Below are 12,053 nucleotides of genomic sequence, written 5' to 3' on the forward strand. Positions count from 1 at the left end.
AACTCTTCAAACAGCGTAAACAGGCAAGCAGAAAGTTTTATTACCTCAATTTTAGGTGATCGTGATTTGTTACCGTTTCCCGTTTCCGTGCTAAATTCACAGCTTTGAAAGTATCGCATTAGTAGCAGTAGCGAGCGTGTTCGATTGGTCATGTTCGTTAAATCAGTTTGTTCACTAATGATGAAAACCACTGGGCATCTAGCTTTTGTTTTGATTTGTTATTCAATCATATTCGTAAGAAAAACTTTATTTGGGATATTTTTAGCACAACTTTGTTGGATATGGTGCAATGAATGAATAGTTATTTCATCCACGTGAGACTCTTGTTCTTATAGTTTGAAATATTCACAAACATCTTTCGTTACAGCACAATAGCACAATTTTTGTTTTGATCGATCAGTCCGATGTTATCGTCTGAATCTGCACGCTAAACTGTGCTGCACTTAAACTGGGTAGGTTATCCCTTACTTGTGTTAAAGGTAGGGGAGTACTGCCGTCAAAACTTTGCCTTCCAATGATAAAATCATCATGACATTAAAATTTTATTTAAAATGCTTACACACAGTATCTTATTCCTTAATATGCACTGAAAACAAACGTTAAGTCTTGATTTTTTTTTTTTCATTTATAAACATAATTATTGGAAAATAAGTCAGGCAATTACAAGGCAATCCACGGGTGACGTTTCACTGCTTGTACGTTTGTTATTGTCGCTGTTTTTCAAGCTGCAAAACCAAAACACGACCAAAATATCAAAAGTGATTTTTATTGTTGTATTTAGGATTGGCTACCGATCAGACAACATTGTTGAAGGTAGCTGCGTAGCCGCAAGGTTACAGAGTTCGCTTTGTCACGATGGTCGAATCTTAGTAGAATCAAGGCCATTCGATGTCAAAAAGGACTTAAAGCGTGGGTTTTTTGGCAGGCTCCTCACCAGTTATCCTTCCTTTACGCTGAAATCTACAACACCTTTGCGTGACTTCCTCTTAACAAAAATAGGTCCCTGTTATCAATAAAACTGGCCAGAAGGACGCACGACGAAACTTTTCAGGGAATTATAATTGGTGATATTTGGCAGGAGGAACAAGGCTCGGTAAAGCAGAACAGTAAGCGTGTAAAAGGAAAGATATCATATTACACACAAGCACTGATAAAAAAAATAAGCATGCCACTTCTCAATAGCGGTGTTGCTAATAATAGAAGTGCGGGATACAGCAGACATCCTGGTATATCTCACAATAGATCAACGATTCTGGTCGCAGTGAGGAAGTCCATATAGGAAAAAATCACAAGAAGGTTGTATGCAAAGCCACGACCGCAAGGTTGAAGTAGAATACTTTTACAAGAAAGATATCGCGCCGTTATTTGCGTTCTGCATGATCGTAGCCAAACACTAAGCGACGCAGACACGTAATAATAGTCAGAGTATGCATGTAGATGAAGATAATTAACTTTTGATTAAAGCGCAAAACGAGAAAATATTAACCCTTCAAATAATCATTTGTGTTCTTCAAATTTCAGTTGTTCAATTTAATATCCGATGAAATGTTTGTTTATTATCTGATGAAGCTCTTATATAGGCCAAATGATGCATTCCCAATTTACTAGGTCCATAACTCTGCCGACCGTGCTTGGGAAAGCGCGGTATAACGACCAATCAGAGGTCGAATTTTGTGTTTTGACAAGGCTTAAGAGTTTTTAATAGTACAATAGTTCGAATGATAAAATTGCAATTTCATGCATTTGGTAGGAATCTTAGAAGATTTTCTAATCGATTGCTGCAAAAACGAAGGAAATCCATCGAAAACTAACGGATTTATTAGCATTTGAAATTTTTCTCACTTTTTTCAGTTTTAGATTTTCATTTTACATCCTTATGTAGCCGAACTTCCTGAGAGAAGTATTCTAATTCAAAATTAAATCTTCATTTATTCATTTGTTGTCCTTATAAGGACAATTGTTCAATTTATCATAGGATGTAGTGTTTATCTTACATCTCTGTGTTACCTTGATAGTGAGGACTAAGGCGCACGGTCAACACAATGAGAAAGGTGTTTTCACATTGAAAACTAGACACGGCTTTACTGGAGGAAGTGTTGGCAAATGCATCTACCGCTAATACCACCGCTATCATACGAAAGCGCGTCGTTTCATGTGGGGAATATCAACAACGAAAAATGACGCGCGTCTCAGCATAACCCGAACTGTTTCGGCGTGCTGCTCCCATTTACCTTTACATCGGCCTCAGGGAAGTACCGGCTGCATCTGCATCTACCGCTGAGGCTGTCACTATACTGCTATTGGTACCAAAAGCTATTAACTCTTCAAATAAGTGTTTTATTTGTTCTCAAAAGAACAATTGTTCAATTCAAAATCGGATTTACGCAATCGCATCTCTGTAATATTACCGACAATAATATTCTTTTGAACAAACTGATACAACTGTCCCATTGGGCCTCTGCCATAATAGACGCGAACCGATTCGCTCAGCTGTAGGTTAATGTACAGCCATCAGTAGAGCTGTACATCAACCTACGGCCGAGCGAATCGGTTCGCGCCGTTTTTCGCGTCTACTATGGCAGAGGCCTTAGAGAAAGTTGCTGGCTGATGTATTCACTTCATGCAAGCCTGCTGCTGATGCTTCCCGCTACCACACTGAAACAGCATTTTAGTGAAGGGAGTGTCGTTGCATCAGCTGAACCTGCTACTATCGATGCTGATATACCCGCTGCAACAGCTACGCTATGCATAGCCATGCCACAGTTGTGGCCGCTATACGCTGGCCCAACTGCTGAGCACCTGCAACGCTTTCCGTAGCCATGCCACAGTTGTGGCCGCCATTGGTATCCGCTGTACCTGCATCTGCTGGCCCTGCTGCTATCGATGGTGAGATCCGCTGAAACTGCTACGCTTATTCACAGCCATGCCACAGTTGTGGCCGCTATCCGCTATCGATGGTACCCACTGCTCGCTCCCGCTGCTGCTAAGGGAGGACTGCTGTCGTCGCTGTTCAGAACTACTATGAGCGGCTTCGACTAAAACAGGCTCTTATATAGAGATGAAAATAGGAATGAATTATTTTACGTACGTGGTGGAATGATATAACTTGAAAAATATGTGTGACTTCATTCTGGTTCAGAGCGATCATTTGATAAGCTCCACCTCTTTTTTCAGTTTCTAAAGTTTTTCCTCAGTTTCGTAGCACGGATGCACAAAAATGATTTCTTGTCGAGCCGGACCGATAGCACTCTCATTGAAGCAACAAAATAACAGGGGTCTTCACATCGAGCTCGTATACGAATACCGAGCCGTAAACTGCGTATCTTCCATTACTCGTCAATGGAGGTGAGTATTTTTACGGCTGGGTATTTGTTTACGAGCTCGACATGAATCCCCCTAACATGTTTTGTGTCGTGTTGTGTAGCTTGGTTGAAGAAAATGTTCCCGTCCCCATGTCGCATGTAAGCAGATTATTGCGTTCAGTAGACAGTAGATAGTGTATCCAGCGAATAAACACCGATGGTGCTCTCACACACGCAACGGTTTTAACCCGTATCTTATTGCGGTTTGTAACATCAAGCGATTTCGTTTGCTCGCTGTTGCGTGTTGCATCATGTTGCAACTTGGCAGCTGGGAGACGACGAAATTCTGTTTATGCTGATCGATTGAATCGACTTCATATTAGCTCTGCATAGTCGAACTAACTGCTTTTGTGAATGCGTACTAACAGGGCAATTTATTATTCAATGTCGGTTATGCTGATCGCAGCCTTTGCGCTGCCCCTACAGTGGGGGGGTTTACTAAATAAAGTGAAAATTAGACAACTACAACAGAATTTGATTGCATCCCGCACAGAATGTCTGCTTGTGTTGATGCCAGAAAATTATTAACCTTCAATTATTTTTTTATTTGCCTTCAAAAAAGCATTTTGCTGTTCAAAATCGGTTGCTAATTACAACCTTTGAGCTGCCCTAACATTGGGGGAATTAAGATACACGGACAACATGCACTGTGGAAGCTATTTCACATTCAGTAAATTAGACGGGTGCGACAAATTTAAATTGTTAGGATGCAACACAGAATGCTTGCTTGCGTTGACAAAAATTATTAACTTTCAATGACTTGTTTATTTGCCTTCAAAAAGGCATTTTGATTTCCAAAATTGGATTTCCTGATGGCAATCTCCATGCTGCCCCAACACGGGGGAATAATGGCTGTCTGGCGACACACGCTGAGAAAAACTGCGCTGCTCCTGAGACGTGGTGACCAACCACAGGGCTAGTGCTGCTGCTAAGGAAGGACGACTGCTGTTGTCGCTGTACACACGCTGAGAAAAACCGCGCTGCTCCTGAGACGTGGTGACCAACCACAGGGCTAGTGCTGCTGCTAAGGAAGGACGACTTGTCGCTGTCTAGAACTATTATGAGCGGCTCCGGCTGAAACAGGCTCTTATATAGGGATGAAAATAGGAATGAATTATTTTTCGTAGGTGGTGGAATGACATAACTTGAGAAATATGTGTGACTTCATTCCGGCTCAGAGCGATCATTTGATAAGCTCCACCTCTTTTTTCAGTTTCTAAAGTTTTTCCTCAGTTTCGTAGCACGGATGCACAAAAATGATTTCTTGTCGAGCCGGACCGATAGCACTCTCATTGAAGCAACAAAATAACATGTTTTGTGTCGTGTTGCGCAGCTTCGTTGAAGAAAATGTTCCCGTCCCCGTGTCGCATGTAAGCAGATTATTGCGTTCAGTAGACAGTAGATAGTGTATCCAGCGAATAAACACCGATGGTGCTCTCACACACGCAACGGTTTTAACCCGTATCTTATTGCGGTTTGTAACATCAAGCGATTTCGTTTGCTCGCTGTTGCGTGTTGCATCATGTTGCAACTTGGCAGCTGGGAGACGACGAAATTATGTTTATGCTGATTGATTGAATCGACTTCATATTAGCTCTGCATAGTCGAACTAACTGCTTTTGTGAATGCGTTCTAACAGGGCAGTTTATTATTCAATGTCGGTTATGCTGATCGCAGCGTTTGCGCTGCTACTACAGTGGGGAGTTTACTAAATAAAGTAAAAATTAGACAACTACAACAGAATTTGATTGCATCCCGCACAGAATGTCTGCTTGTGTTGATGCCAGAAAATTATTAACCTTCAATTATTTTTTTATTTGCCTTCAAAAAAGCATTTTGCTGTTCAAAATCGGTTGCTAATTACAACCTTTGAGCTGCCCTAACATTGGGGGAGTTAAGATACACGGGCAACATGCACTGTGGAAGCTATTTCACATTCAGTAAATTAGACGGGTGCGACAAATTTAAATTGCTAGGATGCAACACAGAATATATGCTTGCGTTGACAAAAATTATTAACTTTCAATGACTTGTTTATTTGCCTTCAAAAAGGCATTTTGATTTCCAAAATTGGATTTCCTGATGGCAATCTTCATGCTGCCCCAACACGGGGGGAATAATGGCTGTCTGGCGACACACGCTGAGAAAAACCGCGCTGCTCCTGAGACGTGGTGACCAACCACAGGGCTAGTGCTGCTGCTGAGAAGGACGACTGCTGTTGTCGCTGTCTAGAACTATTATGAGCGGCTCCGGCTGAAACAGGCTCTTATATAGGCCAAATAGCATGTTTTCAATTGCAAGGTATATGATCCTGTCGACCGTGCTTGGGAAGCAAGCATATAACGACCAATCAGAGGTCGAATTTTTCGTTTTGACAAGGCTTGACTATTTTCAATAGTACAATAGTGTGAATATTAAAATTACAATTATCCTATTTTGGGAAGAATCTTAGAAGATTTTCCAATCTATTGCTGCAAGAACGAAGGAAATCCATCGAATACTAACCGATTTATTAGCATTTGAAATTGGACATATTTTTCACTTTTTTCGGTTTTAGATTTTCATTTCACATCCCTATGTAGCCGAACTTCCTGAGAGAAGTATTCTACTTCAAAAAAAACATTGTTTTTCACGCTTCTGGATCCGGATTACATCCAAGTTGCGACCGATCGAACATAGGTACATAAAGCTGTCATAAGTTAAAAACAGACTGAAATCAGCTGATTGCAACTGTCTCGTGGATTGCCTTATGGGGATTTCAGTTTTGCTGGATTTCAGTTGTTTCAGGGCAAACCAATCAAAAAGTAGGTACCAGAAACGCTGGTACTAGAATCAATGAGTGGTAGATAGAACATATAAGCATTTTGACAGCCACACCAATTCCCTGGTTAAACTTACATCTATCTCAGCTGGTCTTGAGGTACGATGCTGGTCTAACAAGCCAGATGTCGTAGGTTTCGAGTCTAGGCTCGGGAGAGACTGTTAGTGTTAGCGTAGCCCTGCAATTATCCTGTACACTCAGAGCCGGATTTACGATTGTGGGGGCCTGGGGCCCAGTTTACAGTGGGGGCCCCAGAATAAAACAAACCCTTTTTTTATCGTACGAGTTAAAAACACTTATTTCTCATTGGAAAGTTACCAAAAATTTGCTAGAATTTTTTCTTACGATTTTTTTTTTGCAGAGAACTTATTGATTGAATAATCAACATTCAGCTCCTTCAGAATATTGTACTCTCAACTTGACAATGCTAAGTTTGACAGCCCTCCACTCTCTATTGTCGTACGCAACCTATTTTCAATCAATTTCATCTTCGATAAAGACCTTTCTCCAGTTGCGTTCGAGATCATTAGGCTCAAATAAATAAATGTATGCAACTGCTCGAAATCCGGGATTTTTTTCTTGATATCTTAAAACTAAAAACCTACCGCAATTCGAAAAAAATGCGATCCGCGAGCAAAAATTTGCACACAATTTGAGAAAGACTGCGCAAATATAAGGCTACGCTGGCAATAATCTACAGAACCTAGGAAAAAACTAGGGGTAAGCGGGGTAAGACCGCCCCCTTAAGCAATTCTGTTTATAGAAAAAAAAGTTGCGGCTGCAATTTCATTTTTTCTTCGCTAAGAGGTTCTTCTATTCAATACCCGCATTTAAAAAATAAGAACTGAAATATTTTTGTTTATTTTCCAGTTTTTTTTTTCAATTTTTAAAAATTCATTGAAAATGTGCAGATCTTTTTCATGCGGGGTAAGCCCGCCCACCAGCGGGGTAAGATCGCCCACCATTTTTTGAGGATACACAATATTTTTAGGGCCGAAACGGTTGATTTTATCGGTATAGTGTCTCTGACAAAGTTGTGGATGGTATTTTTTTTTCTTTTTAAATTAAATATACACTGTGAAAAATCTGAAAAAAAAAATTCTAAGTTCAACTTACTTTGTTTTCTGATTATTCAAGTTCAGATCAATGTTTAGGTAACTTTTTTGGTTTTCGAAATAAATAGATTTTTCAGAATTGGGGGTTTTCAAGATATTTAATTCATAATATACCTATCTTTGAGCTAAAAATTAAAACTCATTAAACCTGTCTGTATGATTCTTTTGAAGACTTATTATGTATAGAAAAATACTAATAATTATTCTTTCGTTTATTTATATTTTCAATTTTCTATGTTTTTTTTTTTTTTGAAGAACAAAATTATCAACGACTCTATACACCAAACAAACCGTCCCAAAAAAAATTCTCCACAAAAATTTAGCTATTAATATTTCTATTACTCCATGATCCAACAACCATAAAATTTTAGCTTACCTTTTGTAGATTTAATAGGCAAAAACATATTTTTTCAAATAAATTTGAAAAAAAAAATATTTTTAATTCTATTTTTATATCTTTTCTTTAAATTTTTTTAGAGTGTGTATTTTTTTCGGAAGTAAAAAACTACTATTTTCAATTCTGCCGGAGACGTCATACCAATCAAACAAACCGTCATGGCTCTAAAATTATTTTGGTTCATTAACACCATTTTCACACAGGTTTACTTTTTTCAAAAATAAGTCTTGTTAAAATATATTACTAGAAAAGCTTCAACCAAATCGAAAATGGTCGATTAACATCGATGTCTTATGTGGCTTGAAGTTGCTTCACTGATCCTGTAAATATTCCCTTTGTAGTGTCGAGGCATTTGGGTCTTGAAGTAAAACAACAAGCAGTTGGATTCGTGGCGGTTTTACCCCTTGTATAGTGGGCGACTTTACCCCCAGTGGAACATTTTCATATTTGACCGAAAAAGTAGTCAAAATTACAAGATTACTCATGGCCTTCGATATTCCCGAAAGAAGATAGATTCAGGCAAGCGATTAAACGTATATTCACGAACAAAACAATAGATTTTTAGGCTGAAAAACCTTAAGTCCCGTTGCCGCAAAACAATAGCGCATTGACTGGTTGCCAGCTGAAAGGTTGTTTTTGATTATTTCTGCGACCGTTCGCGCACTATCAAAACAGAAAAACGTGCAAAATGTTATGTAATTATACTGTGACAGACACGTTAAAGAAATTTTTCAATTATTTTATAACTTGGTAGTAAAACTACAGTGGGCGGTCTTACCCCGCAGGGCGGTCTTACCCTGTTTACCCCTACACACTTCTGCAGGTCAATAAAATCTGCACACGGACTCTGAAAATCTGCATTTTGCAACGCAAATCTAGTATCCCTGATTCGGACAGATAAACTTATTTTCGGAATCAACAGCAATGTATTAAAAAAACTTGTGGATTATCTTCTTTCCTGCTTGATTTCCCATGCGCGCTGGTTCGATTCAAATGGTGTGTTAATGTGTGTCATTCCAAGAGAATCGAAGGTGAAATCTTATGGATGTGGTTGTGATATTGGCGCTCGCGAAAAAATAACACTGAAGGAAAGTTTCAGATTGAAATGGTCTGTTCAAATTTTCTTACTGTAAATTGAACTTTTGATTGAATCTCATTTTTGATAGAGAAAAGAACTTTTTCTCGTTTTGTGGGGGCCCCAAAAATGGGGGGGCCCGGGGCCCGGCCCCCCCCTTAAATCCGGCTCTGTGTACACTAAATAGTTCGCTGCGAAGTCTTCGTATAAAAAACAGAAGGTCGAGCTCCGAGTCGGAATGTAGTAACAAGGCTTTGCTTTTTTTACTCTTACATTTCACCATAAAAATATATTATCGTGTAAATAGTGTTACCAAAATAACTATAAAATAATTGTCATTACTGTGTCAGTGGTACCGATATAAAAGCCGGTAATGCGACTGTTATGTCGGATCTGACGCTTATAGCGTTATTTTTGGTTAGAAGCGAAGTAACTTTGCATTAAGTTAAAAATTTTGGATAAAGAATTGAATACTAAACAATTTTCCAAATAATGTTTTTTTTTATTGTTAAACATTCTCCGTGCGTGTTGTCACGCAACTTCATACCCCCTCCCTCATATGTCACGATTTTTGTAACCCCTTCTCATCCATACGCATGACTATAAAACTATAAAACAACGACACGTTACTGTCAAGTGGATTCCACTTACTTCTGTGCTAATAGATTAAACATTTCAGATCTACGTGGAATACACTTGCGTTTCAATTGGGTTGTTTAGCTACTCACGGATCTCTGATTCTTATATATCAGCTGAAAGTGTGTAATTTTCGGAGCAAAACGTGTTTTTTTTTATTTTATATCATTGTCCTTTGATTTTTAAATGAAGAATAAAAATTGCTCCAAATCGCTACAATGACAATTGGTATATGAACAAACTACATACATAAGACATACGTAACACTCAGAAATAAATCTTACAAAAAAGTTTGTACAAAACGAATTACTCGAATGGTACCAATACTTTGAATAAAATCACTGTTTGAGTAGTTTATGAAGGAAGTGTACCTGCGCAGTCCTACATTTGACTCGTTCCCACTCGAGAAATGCTGCATTGATATTGTAAAGCGCTTTTTGACAGTTCCTTATGGGATTTTCATCGAGGCTCGATAAAGCCGAAAAAAAGAAAATTCATTTCGTTTATTTACTTGCCGAGTAGTTGGACAGAATGGAGTACGGGGTACTGTGGGGCAACGTGTTCCAAAAAATCGCCAGTGTTACGTATGTCTTATGTATGTGGACGAACTTCCATTGTAACGATTTCAAGCAGTTTTAATTCGTGATTTAAAAATTGAAGGACATCAATGATAGAAAATTTTTGAAAATCATGTTTTGCTTAGAAAATGCAGCTCTTTCCGATGGTATAAAAAATGATATAGCTAAACAACCCAATTCACAGCACAAAATCGAGAGTTTTACATTTCGGTTTGCCATGTCATGCATATCAAAATCAATCTTTTCATACTCATATCGAATTTCTTTATTCCACCAGCTACCTCGTTTTGACCTGGAAGCAACCTAATTGCTGTCAAAACCCTTCTTTATTCGCTCGATTTTGACCCAGTATTGATCTGGTGTGCTGCCCGAAGCGCACTGTAAAATTTGTCAGCTTCAAACCGCCACCGCACGTCCTTAGTTCGTAAACAATTATCTGGCATCTCTTTCTTACTTGCGTCGTAAATCGCGATGTCGTTTCTTTATTCCTCAGCAGATTTGTGCTGACACAGTGGAATGAAGAAATTCGCTATCACATTTCAATGCTAAAATAAGTTAAATGTCAAAATACGTCAAAATATCGTGGATTCCATCAAAAATCGATATGGGCAAAGACAAGGTAACAAGATACGTGTCAGAATCTTCTCAGTGTCAGATCTTCTCATATTGGCCCTGACGACTCTGTTGATATTGGTTTCGTTTTTACTCGCGAAAGTGAAGGAAGAAAATATTTTTGCTTTTGTTTTCACACATAAATTGACAATTGCATATGAAAATTCGCGTAGGTGCGAATAGCCTTAAAAATCTCTTTTACTTGTGCCAGGGCCAATACGAACTTCAAGTGATGTGACGCCCCAGAACGACTCCCAGAAACATTAAGGTGAAAAGTCGTTGAATCCAAAAATGGGTGGGGGGGAGTTGGCTAATGTCCACGGTCCATACAATTGTTTTAGAATTTATATGGGCAGTTGTCCACGGAGGGGGAGGGGGGGTTAAAATCGTTGAAAATCTGTCCACGTGGTATGTGAATGGCCCCTAATGCGTTCCCTGTGAAAACGCTATTTTTTGTTTGCATCACCACAGCAAACATAAAATAGAACTTTCACAGGGAACGCAATAACTAATTACAAGTCTTGTGCCTATGAAAAATTCGAAGTGGTGGCTCGAATTCGACCATTATTGGATTCAACGACGTTTCATCTTAATGGTTAATGTGTGTGTAATGTGCATAAACTATCTAATGTCGTTTTCGTTTTCGCGGTGTAGCTACCCTTTTTCCGTGCTATACTTTGCAGCTTCAAATAAAACATTTTCAGTGTCATTGCATTGGTATGCGTAATAATGGGATAGCTGTCAATTCGTTTTGTTTTGGTCATTATCGCATTCGTCATTTTGTCTCGTTTCCATTTCATATGTCCTTCTCACAAATGTGCTGAGAAAAAATTTACCTGACACTTTACCACGTGGAATGAAAACCAAAACAAACCAGTTTTGACACATACGTGTGAATGTGTTGGTAACTTCCTACAGTACACTCTGCATTTTTCGGGTGTCATCAGTGACAGAAAATGTGTAGGGAGAGACAGAAAAAGGGTAGCCCGAAAAATCAAATAAAACATTTTCGGTGTCAAAAGTGTCGTATGAGTGTAGATACACCGCGAAAACGAAAACGACATAATACGAGCTTGACAATAACAACTACAGAAATGTCTTGTCAAATCGATAACACGCATACAGACAAAGTTGATATTTCTCATACGCGTTGAGGGCGTTTTGACCTTGTTTACATTACAGTCACATGCAGTGAGCTGTGCGTCTTGTAATCAGGGTTGCCACATTTATATCTGTATTTTTCTTCAAAAATATCTGTACATCTGTATATCGGGCCAAAAAATCTGTATTAAAAATCTGTATCGAGCAAACTAAGAAACAAACAGGTTTTTAAATTTATTTTTAAAAGTTTTCTTCTCCTTCGTCTGCAACGTTAGCTGTTAGCTTTTAAAATTGAGATCATTAGCTCATGGGTTACGCAATTTCTGACTTTAGACTTGTTATTGAACGTATGTGTT

This window comes from Wyeomyia smithii, chromosome 2, assembly GCF_029784165.1.
Source record: "Wyeomyia smithii strain HCP4-BCI-WySm-NY-G18 chromosome 2, ASM2978416v1, whole genome shotgun sequence".
Classification (NCBI taxonomy): Eukaryota; Metazoa; Arthropoda; class Insecta; order Diptera; family Culicidae; genus Wyeomyia; species Wyeomyia smithii.